This window comes from Macaca fascicularis, chromosome 3, assembly GCF_037993035.2.
Source record: "Macaca fascicularis isolate 582-1 chromosome 3, T2T-MFA8v1.1".
Lineage (NCBI taxonomy): Eukaryota > Metazoa > Chordata > Mammalia > Primates > Cercopithecidae > Macaca > Macaca fascicularis.
The window spans coordinates 18,725,360-18,741,435 of record NC_088377.1 but is presented as its reverse complement, the minus strand read 5'-3'; the positions used below and the strand labels follow the sequence as shown (position 1 = coordinate 18,741,435).

The 16,076-nt window shown below is 36.5% G+C and overlaps 1 long non-coding RNA gene and 1 pseudogene across 1 annotated transcript in view; one reads left to right on the top strand and one right to left on the bottom strand.

The window, feature by feature from the left end:
• Nucleotides 1–15,843, bottom strand: part of LOC141409810 (uncharacterized) — a 39,198-nt gene extending 23,355 nt beyond the window's left edge. The window contains exon 1 of the long non-coding RNA XR_012432077.1: nucleotides 15,702–15,843. This is a non-coding gene — a long non-coding RNA (uncharacterized lncRNA). The remainder of the gene's footprint in view (nucleotides 1–15,701) is intronic.
• On the top strand, nucleotides 5,247–6,138 carry LOC102142955 (large ribosomal subunit protein eL8 pseudogene; annotated as a pseudogene).
• Nucleotides 15,844–16,076: the final 233 nt, after the last annotated feature.

The window sequence follows — 16,076 nt, the reverse complement described above, 5'->3', positions numbered from 1 at the left end:
ATAAAAGGAAATTTGTCACTAACAGACCTACACTGCAATAAATACTGAAGGAACTCCTTCAGAATCAAATGAAAAGAAGTTAGACTAATTGAAATCCACGTGAACATTTTTTCAGGCCTGGAAATAGGCACCTGAAAAGGCTTTACCTGGCAGGCCTCACAGGGAAATCTACTCTCCCTACACCAAACTTGACATACAGACAATGCACTGAAGTCTCTGGTGAAAGTTGCAGCCAAGAACTCAGGCCCCTCTGGCTGGTCATGCTCTTATGTACATTTTTATTCATAGCCAAAGGACCTCTACTGGGAAGTCTCCTTATTGGGAAGCCTCAGCTGAGACATTCCTCAAGCACCTCTATATTTTTATAAGGGGTCCTCAAAGATTTTTCCACTCTGACTCAGTAATTACGACTCCTTGAATTTGAGCCCTTACACTTCCACTTTCCCTAGCCCCAGGTCATAAAATGACAGAAGTCCCTTGTTCAAGTATCTCTTGGCAGTTACATATTTTCTCCACATGTATTGCTACATTTGATCCTAACACACTGCCATTCCATGGGGGAAATGGGAACATTGAGGGAGCCAGCACGCCAGCACTCTTTGCTATTTAGCTTCTTACTGATACTATCACAGTAAGTGAAAAACAGCTCAATTAGTATTTGTAGTTTAGTTTATTGTCTTAATTAGCATGAACACCCAGCAGCTCAACTTTCTTCAAAAGAATAAAGAGCACTAGCTTGTGCAGTGGTTCATGCCTGTAATCCTAGCACCTTGAGAGGCCGAGGCAGGTGGATCATGAGGTCAAGAGTTCAAGACCAGCCTGGCCAATATGGTGAAACCTCATCTCTAATAAAAATACAAAAATTAGTCGGGCGTGGTGGTGTGCACCTGTAGTCTCAGCTGCTCAGGAGGCTGAGGCAGGAGAATTGCTTGAACCTGGGAGGTGGAGGTTGCAGTGAGCTGAGATTGCACCATTGCACTTCAGCCTGGGTGACAGAATGAGACCCCGTCTCAAAAGAAAAAAAAAAAAAAAAAAGGACCACTAGTAAAAGTAACTACATCGATAAATATAACAGATGTAATAAATGTATTTTTTTGTTTCTAACACTTTCCCTGATTTAAAAGGTGAATGCATAAAGCAATAATCATGAATATGTGTTCTTTGGCCTTAATGTATAAAGGTGTAATTCATATGAAAACTATAGCAAGAAGAATTGTAAGGGAACAAAGCTATATTAGAGTAAAATTTCTGTATACCACTGGAAGTTGGTATGCATTAATTTAAAATACATTGTTGACATTAAAATTGACAATAATTTAAAATACATTGTCTTAGTTAAGATGTAAATTTTACGCCCAGGACAACCATTAAGAAAATAATGCAAAATAATATAACAAAAGTAACAAAATGAATTAAAATAGTGCAATACAAATATATAGTTAACACAAACAAGGCAGTAATTGAGTAATGAAGAAACAAAAAACATTATATATATGTTTAAATATATATTTATATACATATATATATCCCAAGACCAAAAAAATAAATTAATTAAAAAAGAAATACATCACTAATAGACCTGTACTACATGAAATACTGAAGCAAGTCCTTCAGAACCAAATGAAAGGAAACTAGTCAACAACTCAAATCCACATGAACATAAGGAGTCCAGCTCCAGGCCAAAATTGTATATGTGATTGTTGAGGCCTGAAAATAGGCAACTGCATATATATATGACAAATCCAACAGGCACCAAAAAAATCCAAAATAGTCACCTACATATATATATATATATGTGTGTGTATATATATATACACGTGTATATATATACATATATGGCAGATATAAACCCAACCATATCTATATTGCATTAAACAAAAGTATACTAAACAATTGGCAGAGATTGGCAGAATGAATTAGAAATATGATCCAACTATATCTTGTCTGTAAGAAATACACTCAAGATTCAAAAATAGGTAGGTGGAAAGTTAAAAAGATGGAAAAATTATATCATAAAAATAGCACTCAAAAGACAACTGAAATGGTGATACTAATATCAAGCAAAATAGACTTTAAGAAAAATATTATTAGAAAAAAAGAGAACTATGTTTTATAATGATAAAAGGGTCAATCCTTCAGGAAGACATAACAATTATAAACATATATGCATCTAACAACAGAGTCCCAAAATACATGGAGCCAAAATTGACAATACTACAGGGAGACATAGCCACGTCAACAAGAATAATGGGACACTTCTATAGCCTCAGCTGCAATAATGAATAAAAATAAACTAAGAAGAATTTCAACAGGGAATTAAAGGAGAAGATTTAACAAACCTATAAGCCAACTAGAGCTAACAGATTTTTATGGAACACTCTATACACAACAGAAGAATCCACAGTCTTCTAAAGTACACAGGTAATATTCTCTAAGATAAACTGTATATTACTTCATTAAAACCACAAAAAATTAAAAAGGTTGAAAACATACAAAATATATTCTTCAACACCAAAGGAATTAAATTATAAAGGGAAAACAAAAGGAATTTTGGGAATTTACAAATATGTAGAAATTAAACAACATGCTCCTAGTCAATGGGTCAAAGAAGACATAAGGAAAATTAGAAAATACTTTGAGATAAAATATTTATAGGATTCTATTACATTTCCACACATCGTGACAGTACATGGATCAAATTCCTTTTTTTTTTCTTTTTTTTTGGACTCCTTTTCTTACAATTTGTACAGAAAACATCCTTGGAAAGTAGCAAAAGTGCTATTTATTGTCATCAGTAACACACCATTATGTGACTATAGAAAGTACGGAGAACAATTTTCTATATTATAAAAATACTAATTGTAAAATGGTTATATCTTTCTAGTATGTATTAGTGGTATCATAGATTTTCTGAAATAGAATTTCTGTGGAAAATATTACTATCTAGAAGATGTAGCATTTATTGGATTCTGCTCATTTTTATTCATAAATTAGACTTTTGCTACCTTAAAATTGTTCTTAATAGTCTAGGTGCTAAGGTATGCTTGTTGTTAGTGTAATTATTGCAAACCTCAGCTAATCAAATGTTTTATATGAGTTTTTCACTACTTTTGGCTTCAAAGCGAAGAAAAATTTCAGTTTATAAAATTTGCCAAGGAATTAACTGGAACCAAGGACTTGATTAACTATAAAAGAAGGCAAAAATAGGGGAGAGTGATCAAAACAATAAAATAATTGCTTCTAAAATAAAATCTCAGGTACTTTGGATCAACTGAGCAAATTTATCCAGAAATAAGCTCAAGGTAATTATAGACTTTTATATATTCAAGTGTGCATAAATATAACATTTTATATATTCAAGTGTACATAAATATAACATTCATAAATTTTTCCCAGGAAAGAGTATATAATGTGCACCTCCAATTTCATGTCAAATCTTTATCACATTTAATAGTAAATTTTATCCCAAAAATAAATGTTGAAAAAAATCAGTCAAGCTACACACTTTTTAAATTAAGACATAAACCTTCATTTGAATAAAAATAGTTATTACACCATTGGATTAACTAATAAGTAATAATTAAGGCCATATTTCCAGGTCTTTACAGTCTACATTCCTGGGAACTTCTGATACTTCAAAAGTATTTAAGAGGTATGATATGGTTTGGTTATATGTGCCCACCCAAATCTCATCTCAAATTGTAATTCCCAGGGCCGGACCTGGTGAGAGGTGACTGGATTATGGGGGCAGCTTTCCTCATGCTGTTCTCACGATAGCAAGATAGTTCACGTGAGATGTGATGGTTTTATAAAGGGATCTTCCCCTTTGCTTGTTTGTTCTCACTGTCACCTGCCACCATGTAAGACACGTCTTGCTTCTTTCTGCCATGATGGTATGTTTCCTGAGGCCTCCCCAGCCATTTGGAACCGTGAGTAAGTTAAATCTATTTCCTTTATTAACCACCCAGTCTCAGGTAGGTCTTTATAGCAGTGTGAGAAGAGACTTACGCCATAAATTGGTACTGGTAGAGCGGGGTGCTGCTATAAAGATACCTGAAAATGTGGAAGCGACTTTGGAACTGGGTAACAGGTAGAGGTTGGAACAGTTTGGAGGGCTCAGAAGAAGACAAGAACTTGTGGGAGAGTTTAGAACTTCCTAGATACTTGTTGAATGGTTTTGACCAAAATGTTGATAGTGATATCGACAATGAAGTCTAGGCTGAGGTTGCCTCAGATGGAAATGAGGAACTCCTTGGAAACTGCAGCAAAGGTGACCCTTGCTATGCTTTAGCAAAGAGACTGTCAGTAGTTTGCTGCTGCCCTAGAGATCTGTGGAACTCTGAACTTGAGAAAGATTGTCTGAAATTGGAACTTATGTTTAAAGAGAAAGTAAAGCATACAAGTTTGGCAATTGTGCAACCTGACCATGCAGCAGAAAAGCAAAACCTATTTTCTGAGAAGAAATTCAAGCTGGTTGCAAAAATTTGCGTTAAGTAACCAGGAACCAAAAGTTGATAGCCAAGACCATGAAAAAAATCTCTCCAGGGCATACCAGAGAACATCACAGCAGCCCCTCCCATCATAGGCCTGGAGGCCTAGGAGGGAAAAATTGTTTCTTGGGAGCAGGCCCAGAGCCTCACTGCCACTCTGCGCAGCCTTGGAACTTGGCTCTCTGTGTCCCAGCCATTGCCACACCAGCTCCAGCCATGACTAAAAAGGGGGAATGTAGAACTCAAGCCATTGCTTCAGAGGGTGCAAGCCCCAAACCTCAGAAGCTTTCATGTGGTGTTGGGCCTGCAGGTAAACAAATGACAAGAATTGAGGTTTGGGAACCTCTGCCTAAATTTAAGGATGTATGGAAACGCCTGGATGTCCAGGCAATTTTCTGCAGGAGTGGAGCCCTCATGGAGAATCTCTGCTAGGACAGTGGATAAGGGAAATGTGGGGTTGGAGATACCACACAGAGTTCTCACTGCAGCACTGCCTAGTAGAGCTGTGAGAAGAGGGCCACCTCCCTCCTGACCCCAGAATGGTAGATCCACCGACAGCTTGCATTGTGAGCTTGGAAAGCCACAGACATTCCATGACAGCCCATGAAAGCAGCTGGGTGGGAGGGCGACCGTGCCCTGCAAAGCCATAGGGGCAGAGCTATCTAAGACCATGGGAACCCGCCTCTTGCATCAGCATGACCTGGATGTGAGACATGAAGTCAAGGAGATCAATTTAAGCTTTAAGATTTAATTACTGCTCTCTCCTCCCGCCGCCCAAGATGCCAAAAGGAAAGAAGGCCAAGGGAAAGAAGGTGGCTCCGGCCCCTGCTGTCGTGAAAAAGCAGGAGGCCAAGAAAGTGGTGAATCCCCTGTTTGACAAAAGACCTAAGAATTTTGGCATTGGATAGGACATCCAGCCCAAAAGAGACCTCACCCGCTTTGTGAAATGGCCTCGCTATATCAGGTTGCAGCGGCAGAGAGCCATCCTCTATAAGCGGCTGAAAGTGCCTCCTGCTATTAACCAGTTCACCCAGGCCCTGGACCGCCAAACAGCTACTCAGCTGCTTAAGCTGGCCCACAAGTACAGACCAGAGACAAAGCAAGAGAAGAAGCAGAGGCTGTTGGCCCGGGCCGAGAAGAAAGCTGCTGGCAAAGGGGATGTCCCCACTAAGAGACCACCTGTCCTTCGAGCAGGAGTTAACACCATCACCACCTTGGTGGAGAACAAGAAGGCTCAGCTGGTGGTGACTGCACATGACGTGGATCCCATCGAGCTGGTTGTCTTCTTGCCTGCCCTGTGTCGTAAAATGGGGGTCCCTTACTGCATTATCAAGGGGAAGGCCAGACTGGGCCGTCTAGTCCACAGGAAGACCTGCACCACTGTCGCCTTCACACAGGTGAACTCGGAAGACAAAGGCGCTTTGGCTAAGCTGGTGGAAGCTATCAGGACCAATTACAACGACAGATACGATGAGATCCGCCATCCCTGGGGCGGCAATGTCCTGGGTCCCAAGTCTGTGGCTCGTATCGCCAAGCTCGAAAAGGCAAAGGCTAAAGAACTTGCCACTAAGCTGGGTTAAATGTACACTGTTGAGTTTTCTGTACATAAAAATAATTAAAATACAAATTTTCCTTCAAAAAAAAAAAAGATTTAATTACTGCCATGCCTGGTTTCAGGCTAACATGAGCCCTATAATCCCTTTGTTTTGGCCTCTCCCATTTGGAATAGGAACATTTAGCCAATGCCTGTACCCCACTGTGTCTTGGAAGTAACCAACTTGTTTTTTATTTTACAGGCTCATAGGTGGAAGGGACTTGCCTTGACTCAGATGAGACTTTGGACTGTGGACTTTTGAGTTAATGCTGAAATGACTTAAGACTTTTGGGGACTCTTGGGGAGGCACGATTGGCTTTCAAATGTGAGGACATGAGATTTGGGAAGGGCCAGGGATGGAATGATATGGTTTGGCTCTGTGTCCCCACCAAATTCTCATCTCAAGTTGTAATCCCCACAATCCCCATGCATCAAGGGCAGGACCTGGTGAGAGGTGATTGGATGAGGGGAATGGTTTCCCCCATGCTGTTCTCATGATAGTGAGTTCTCATGTGATTCAATGATGTTATAAGGGGCTCATCCCTCTTCACTTGTTCACACTTTCTCTTGCCTGCCTCCATGTCAGATGTGACTTTGTTTCTCTCTCACTTTCTGCTATGATTGTGAGTTTCCTGAAGCCTCCCTCCCCAGTCATGCAGAACTTTGAGTAAGTTAAACGTCTGTTCTTTATAAATTACGCAGTCTTGGATATGTCTTTATAGCAGTATGAGAACAGACTAATACAAAGTCTGAATATGTCTTCCAAATTTAATAGACATAATCATTATAATTACATGGTTTTAATTTAACATATGCATTTTATTGGCTAAACAGGTGCACAGTTTATGCTGGGCCCCTCCACAAAAACCATCCTTCCATTTTCTTTGGCTACAAATGTCATTTCCTTTAAACAACTCATCTGACTTCAAAATCCAAGTTACATGTCTTGTATTATAGGCATTGTGTACATCAAAGCACTTACTATGGTATTTTTGGTTTTATGTTTATTCATCATTATACTCCATAAATATGGAAGCTTCATGACCACATATGTCACTGATCTTGCTCTTTAACAAAGAACACAAAAGTAGAAAATGGAGGAATGAAATAAAAATCACGCAGATGTGCAACAAGAGGAGTGTTCAATAATTAATCCACACATTGATAAATTCTTTATACTCAGTAAATATAATGAATGTAACAAATGCATTATACTCCTAGAATGCACCATTTTCTAGATACCAGATGATATAGCAGTAAATAAAACGCAAAATGTCTGCCATCTAGCAGCATACATTTTAGAATCTAGATGGTTGTTACCTGAGATATATCATATTTTTAATAAAAGAAGCAATGTAAAATAACATATTATTATCATCTAAAAAATGTGAGGACACTGGGCACATATGCAACATGATGAAATAGGAGAAATGCAGGACCAAGCAAATAGACACATGAAATAGGTCATCGGTTGTTTCAGGATGTCTTGTAGATTCGTGTATTTGTTCATTATACTCAAATACTAATTTGACAACTTATATAAGCATTCTACTAAAAACTGAGTATTGAGTCCTGAACAAACATATGTGGCTCTGTGCTCATAGCATTCTGATTTATTTTTAATTATTATATTTTAACCATTGCTTTGGTTTGAATGTTTTTTTTCCTCTAAAGATATACATTGAAACTTAGCCTCCAATGCAACAAAACTGAGAGATGGAGCTTCATAGAAGGTATTTAGGTCAGAACAGGTCTGCCCTCATGAATTAATTAATGCTGCTATGGAAAGGCCTTGTGAAAGTCCATTCTGACTCTTTTGCTATTTTGCCATATGAAGAACAGCATCTGTCCCCCTTTTCTGCCCTTCTCCTTCTGCCATGAAAAGTCACAGCAAGAAGTCTCTCATCATATCAAGCCTATGGCTTGATCTTGGACTTTCCAGCCTCCAGAAATGTGAGAAAAAAATTTCTGGTTTCTGTAAATTATCAAGTCACAGGTATTTTGTTATAACAGTACGAAATGGACTTAGACAACCACATATTACCATAAGTTACAATGACTTTTTAAAACTAAACTTATTTTTAAAAAATTATACATTGACATGCAGTTGAAAATAATAATAGAAACACCCCATGTACCCTTTGTCCATATTCCTGTAATAATAACACCTTGAAAAACTGTAGTTCAATATCATAACCACAATATGACATTGGCACAATTAAGTTACCAAATATTTTCTTTACTACAATGATTTCTCATGGTGCCTCTTCATAACCACATTCCCTCTGCCATTGTGTAACTCATGAAAATCACTAATCTGTTCTCCGTTGTTATACATTTTACTATTTCAAAAATATTATATGTGTACTACCCTAGTATGTAGCCATTTTGGATTGATTTTGTATATATGGAGATTCTCTTATTCATAAAAATTTCCTTTTTTTCTCGCTGCTTTCAAAATTCTGTTTTTGACTTCTTACAATCTGATTGTTATGTGTCTCTGTGGAGTTTTTTGGTTCCATCTATTTAGGGTCTTCTTATAGCCGTGGATATAGATAATCATTTCCTTCCTCAGATTTGAGAAGTTTTCAGCCACTACTTTGAATATGCTTTCTGATCTTTCTCCTCTCTTTTTTTCTGAGGACTTTCATAATGCATGCATTTAGATGATGTTCTTTAAATCTTTAAAAATTGTTTCACTATGTTTCATTGTTTTACTTTTCTTCCTCTGACTAAATAATATCCAACTATCTGTCTTTGCATTTGCTGAGGCTTTATTCTGTTTGAAATAGTCTGTGGTTGAACTGCTCTAGTGACTTTTTCCATTCAGTTATTATATTCTTCAACTCCATGATTTCTGTTGGAACTCTTTTGTATTTTATATCTCTTTATTGAAATTTTCACTTTATTAATGCATTGTTCTCTCAATCTCAGTGGGCATCTTTATTATTAATTAAATTGATTCTATGTCAGGTAAATTATATAACTACATTTCATTAGCATTAGTTTCTGGAGATGTATCTTGCTCCCTGTTCCTTCTTTTTTGTTGTTGTTTGAGTATCATTTGCCTAGTTCTTTGATTTACTTGACTCTGTGTTGGTGTCTGTCCATTAGACACAGCAGGCAACTGTTCCAGTCTTACAGACTGACCTCATTCTGAAGAAGACCCTGATAAACAACCCTAACCAGAGATTCTGGGAGCCTCTACCCACTCTTTCCTCCACAGGGAGGGAAGGCAGCTGTGGTAATTGTCTGCTCACTCTGTGCTGAGCCAGGGAGAAGCTACAGCATCTATCAGCTCAAGCCACCAACCTCCATTCTTCCCAAGGCAACTTGATTGTGCCGGCCTCAGCAGAGCTTTAATATTAGCTATTATTTTTGGCAATCCCTGGTGACTCTTGGGTACTGGGAACATGGATGAACTCTTTCTCTCTCCATATGGAAGCTGAGAGCTAAGATTTTATTTTTGCCCTTTGCTCTATGCTGAGAAGTTGGGGGTGGGATTAATGGTGTCTACCATCTGAAGCCACTGCCTCCTTTCTCCCCCAGCTGGATAGACTGCATAGAACCTGTCAGAGCTCCAAGACTGGGAAGATATAAGTTGGTTCTCTGTGGAACCCACTCAAAAAAGTTGGGGTGCTGGACACTTGAACAAACACCTTGCTTCCCTAAGATCAATCTGGGAGCTAAAGTGTCTCTTCCTGATTGTATGGTGCTACAGTGGGGTCACGGTCTCTAGTGCAAGGGTGTCCCAAATATCCCTACCAGCTTTGGTAACTCTGGTTTCACATTCCCTCAAGGTACAGGAGCGCTTTAATTAGTTTTGGATTACTCACAAAGGAAATTAACCTGTGAATTGCTGCCGAATCAGTGTTTGTGGAAGAAGGGCTGGGATTAATATTGATGTGGAGGAAGAAAGGAGGGTGGGGATTAAAGAACTACCTATCAGGTACTATGCTTATTACCTAGGTGATGAAATAATCTCTATGCCAAGCCTTGTGACATTCAATTTACCTATATAACAAATCTGCACATGTTCCCCTGAACCTAAAAGAAATATTATCGGGATTTTGGTAGAAATTGTGTTTAAACTGTATATCAATATGGGGAGAACTGACATCTTCACTATGTTGAGCTTTCCAGTCCACAAACACACGAGCCTATGAATCCATTAAGCAGATTATGTCTCTCCATTTATTTAGATAGTCACTGATTTCTTTCATCAGTGTTTTATAGTTTTTAGCATGTAAGTCCTATAGATGTTTTGTTCAATTTACACCTATTTCATTTTGTTTTCTGAGCATTTGTAATGGCACTGTATTTTTAATCCATGTGTTTATTGCTAATATGCAGAAATATAATTGATTTCCGTCTTTTTTAATTCTGTGACTTTGAACTCATTTATTAGTTCTATGAGTTTTTGGTCTCTTTTATGGGGCAGCGGAAGATCACTTGGGATTTTCCATATAGACCATCATGTAATTTGCAAATAAGGACCATTTTATTTCTTCTTTTCCTGTCTGCATGCCTATTATTTGCTTTGCTCATTTTACTGTATCAGCTAGATTTTCTAGCACTATGTGCGATACTGGTGGTGAAAGTGAACATCCTTGTCAGTTTCTAATCTTAGATGTAAAAAATATAGTATTTTACCATTAAGTATGATGTTATATATAAGCTATTTGTAGATACTCTTTAGCAAGGGTAGAGTCCCTCTATTGTTATATTTCTGAAAGTTATTATCAGTGGGTGTTGTATTTTATCAAATGCTTTGGCTGTATTAATGAATATGAACCTGTGATTTTTTCTCCTTGTGAGTGTTAACACAGTGGATTACATTGGCTGTCAAATATTGAAGTAGCCTCAAATCATTGGAATAAATCCCATGTGATCATGATGTATATTTTTTCTACATTACTGAATTCTATTTAATAATATTTTAATAAAGTTTATTACATGCCTATATTTCTGAGAGACATTGATCGGTAATTTTCTTTTTTGTTTCTTTCTTAGTTTTTGGTATCAGGGTGATATAAACATCATAAAAAGAATTGGGAACTGTATACTTATTTTTTCTGGAAGAGATTACATAAAATTGGTGTTAGCTATTTAAAGATTTAGTACAATTATACAGGTAACCATCTGTGCCTGGAGATTTCTTTTTAGTAGTTTTTCAAATTTGACTTAGCTATAATTTAATTTTATTAACAAGTATAGGGCTATTCAAATTATCTACTACATATTGGGTGAGTTGTCACATTTTGTGCTTTTTGAAAAACTAGCCAATTTTTATCAAAGTTAACAAACATGTTTGGGGAGTTGATAGTATTTTCTTATTATCCTTTTGAGCTCTGTAATGGCTGTAGCAGTATCACTCCCAATATTGGCAACTTGTGACCTCTTTTTCAGTCAATTTTGATGCTTTTTAAATTTTACTTATTTTTCAAGGAGCTAGTTCTTTGCTTATTTTGATTTTTTATTGCTTTTCTGTTTTCAAATTCATTGATTTAAACTATTATCTTTAATATTTTCTTCCTTCTGCTCGCTTTGGATTTATTTTGTTCTTAGATTCTTGAAGTCAGAGATTAGATGATTAATTTGGAACTTATTTTCTAATGTATGTATTTAGTACTAGAAATTTCCTTTTGGGGTCGGGTGTGTTGGCTTATGCCTGTAAACCTAGCATGTTAGGAGACCAAAATGGGAGGATCACTTGAGGCCAGAAATTTGAGACCAACCTAGACACTACAGTGACACCCTGTCTCTACAAAATACTTTTTCATTAGCTGCACATGGTGGCATGCAGCTCTAGTCCAAGCTTCTTGAGGGACTGAGGCAGGAGGAACCCTTGAGACCTGAGCAGTGAGGCTGCAGTGAGCTGTGATCATGCCACTGCACTCCAGTCTGGGTGAAAGAGTGACATGGTCTTAAAAAAAAAAAAAAGGAAAAAAAAAAACCCTCTTGGAACTAATTTTGCTGTGTCCTGAAAAACTTTATATGTTTATATATTCATTTATAATTCTTTGAATGTCCTTTTTATTTTCCTTGAAACTTCCTCTTTAATCCAGGGATTATGTAGGCGCCTGCAGTCCCAGTTACTAGGGAGGCTGAGGCAGGAGAGTGGTGTGAACCTGGGAGGTGGAGCTTGCAGTGAGCCGAGATAACGCCATTGCACGCCTGGGCGACAGAGCGAGACTCCGTCTCAAAAAAAAAAAAGAAATGCATTATTTCATTTCAAAGTGTTTGGAGATCTTCCTATTAACTTTCTGATACTGGTTTCCAGTTTGATTCTATTGTGATTACAGAACACTCCTTGTATGATTTCAATTTTCAAAAAATTTGTCTAGGTCTGCTTTATAGCCCAAGATATGATCTATCTTGGTATATTTTCCATGGGTACTTAGAAGAAATGTTTATTTTGCTCTTTAAAGAGTAAAATGTTCCTTAAATGTTGATTAGATACTTACAGCTATTCGTGTTAAGTTCTTCCACATCTTTGCTAATTTTTCTGTCTAAATAGTCTATCAATTGTTGATAGAAAGGTGCTGAAATCTCCAACAAAACTATGGTCTTTGTCTTTTTCTCCCATCTTTTTAATTATATCAGCTTTTGTTTCACATATCTTGTACTTCTATTGTTTGACTTGTATACCTTTTATCATTATGTAATGTACTTCTTTGTCTCTGGTAATTTTCTTTGTTCTGAAGTCTCCTTAATTTTACAATAATCTAGCCACTCCTGCCTTTTTAAAATAATATTTGCATGGCATATCTTTTCCATCCTTTTATTTTTAATTTATCTATATTATATTTGAAGTGAGTTTTTATAGCATATAGCTCAGTCACATATTTTTAATCCACCCTATAAATCTTTGCCTTTTAATGTGCGTATTTAGATTATTTACTTTTAATGTAATTATTAACATGTTGGCATTTAAGTCTACCATCTAAGTCTTATTTTGCTCCTTCTCTTTTCTCTTTGTCCTGGTTCCTGTTTTCTTTTTTCCTGCCTTATTATGAGCAATGTGACAATATTTTTAGAATTTCATTTTGATGTATGTACAATAATTTTTATATATCTCTTGTTATAGCATTTTCAGTGATTCCTCAAGACATTATATTATATAATTATATATAATGTATATTATATAATTATATATGATGTATATTACATAATTATATATGATGTATATTACATAATTATGTTATATATTATATATAATTACATTATATGTACATATATTATATATATTATTATATATATAATTATATTATATGTACAAAATTTATTATGGTCTACTGATGTTTACATTTTACCAGTTAAAGTGAAGCTTTAAAGCTTCCCTCTCTTCACATCTTTTTTTCCTCTTTCATTTATAAAATAACTGTCTTTAATATATTCTAAGCAATTAGAATCACATCAGACAGTGTCATAATTTTTGCCTCAACTGTCAATCATGACTTAGAAAACCCAAGAAGAGAAGAAAATATGAGTAAGTCTCTTGCTTATCCATATTTTTGCTGTTTCTTGTTTCTTTCTGATATTTCAAAATTCCTTTTTTTATCATTTTGTTTCTGTTTAGTCAATGATAAATTCTGACCCAATTTTGAAGTGAATTCTCACTGAATTATGTCCCCTCAAAATTTATATATTGAGATCCTAACCACCAATGTGACTGTATTTGAAGACAGAGCTATAAGGAGGTAATTAAGGTTAAGTAAAGTTACAAAGGTAGGGCACTCATACAATAGGATTAGTGTGCTTATAAGAAGACAGATTAGAAAACTGTCTCTCTGCCTCTCCCGCCCTCTCTCTGTCTCTTTCTCTTTTTGTGTGTGCACGCACACACACACACACACACACACACACACACACACAGAGATTATCTGAGCACACAACAATATGGCAACTGTCTACAAGAAGGAAAGAGAAACCTCACCAGAACCAACCAGGCTGGTGTCTTTTTCCAAGACCTCTAGCCTCCAGAATAGTGAGAAAATATGTCGGTTGTTTAAGCCATCCAGACCATGGTATATTAATAGCCTATGCTAACTAACAAAGATAATTTCCTTTAGTCATTCTTGTAGAATATGTCTGCCAGTGATAAATTCTCTTAGCTTTCCTTCATCAGAGAATGTCATTTAGCTTTGATTCTTAATTGAAATGTAAATGGTATTTAGAATTTTGAACTGACAGTTATTTTCTTTTAGCACTTAAAAAATGCTGAAGTACTGATTTCTGATTGAAAAGTTAGTATCATTCAAACTGTTTTACTCCTATAGCCAAAATGTCATTTCTCCCTAGTTGCTTCCATCATTTGTATTTGCCTTTAGTTTTTACAAGTTTGAGTATGATATATCTTCATGCACACTTTTTTGGGTTTATATTGTCTGGGTTTTTCTAAGCTTCTTGAATCTGTAAGTTTATGTATTTTGCTAAATTTGGGAAGCTTTGGTCATTTGTTTGCATATTTTTTTAGCCCTACCTTCTTTGTTCTTTCCTTCTGGAACTCTAACCCTGTTTACTTACTCATCCTTCTGTCCTCATTATTCTGCTGCTGAGCTAATCCACTGAGTTTTCTATTTTGGTTAGTGTATTTTTTAGTTTTAAAATTCCCATTTCACTCTTATTTTATCTCCTATTTCTTTACTAAAACTTTTCTCTTTTAATTTATTTCCAGTTTATTTGTAATTACTTGCAGAAGCATTTTTTAAATGATTTGTCACATAATTCTAGTATCTACATTGTACTGGTGTTGACATATCTTGATTGTCTTTCTTTATTCAGTTAGAAATATTCCTGGCCATTTTGTGACATGTGATGTTCTCTCAAAACCTGAACCCTTTAGAACTATGAGACCGGATCCTATGTAAATCTACTCACTTGGTTTCCTCTACAGGGACAGAAGGGAAGTGAAGATAAAATTTCAAGTTCCCTACTTATCCTTTATTAATAGTCAAAGGGGAGAAAAGCTCCTTGTTACTGTTGGACAAGTGAGGGATTTTCATGTCCCCACTAGAGGTTTGCTGATATCATACTGGCATGCTTCTATTACTGCTCCCCGTGTGAACTCCACTGACACCACAGGGAGGGGAAACTGGGCAATGATGAAAGTCCAGACTCTCTTCTAGGCCTTTTCTACCACCACCAGAAAGCGGTAGAGGCATTCTTCTTCATTACTAGGTGGTGGTGAAAAGCAAAACTCCTCAGGTGTATTCACTGACACAATAGAAGCCACAAGTGTGACTCATTACCCTTAGCAGAGAACAAAGTTACAACTTCCTATGCAGTCTTCTCTGACATCACCCTGGAGAGAGTCTGAGACCCCTCTTTATAGTCTGAAAAGAATGAAACTTTATGCTCGTCATTTAGCTTTTGCTAGCTAAGGTGGGACTGGGCTACAGATTTTTTCTGTGGTATTTGGTCAGGGTGGAAGAGTTATTATATAGAAGCTTTCTTTCTTGCTAGTATGCCTTTCCTGAAACTTTGGCTAGAGCCAGTAGGCTTTTGTTAAGGATTTTTGTTTTTGCATCCTCTGGCATTTCTGGGATTTTTCCAGCTTCTGTATCTCCACGTCAGAAACATATGAGGCAAAAACAAAAACATAGAAAACTTACCACCATGCCATTCTTTGGTCCTCCAGTTCCTTAGCTAGTTTTCCTTCTTCTTTACACTTTTCAGGTCTTCTTGGGTTTGTTTTACATATAATTTTCAAGGTTTTCAGTTGGATTTAGCAGGAATATATCTATTCCATCTTTCTGGAAGCAAAATACCATTGAGAGATATTGATTTTAGAAATGGAAATGACTCATGTGAGAGAACACAGAATGGAATAATTTTACTGAGACAAGAAAGATCAAACCACAGAGAAGATGAAGACTAACTAAATTAGCATGAGCTATGGTGGTTACAGAGGATAAAGTTACCTGACTGTTACAATCAATATGCTGGAGCTCAGGGAAGGCAAAACTATGTGATTAGTAGCCCTTTCC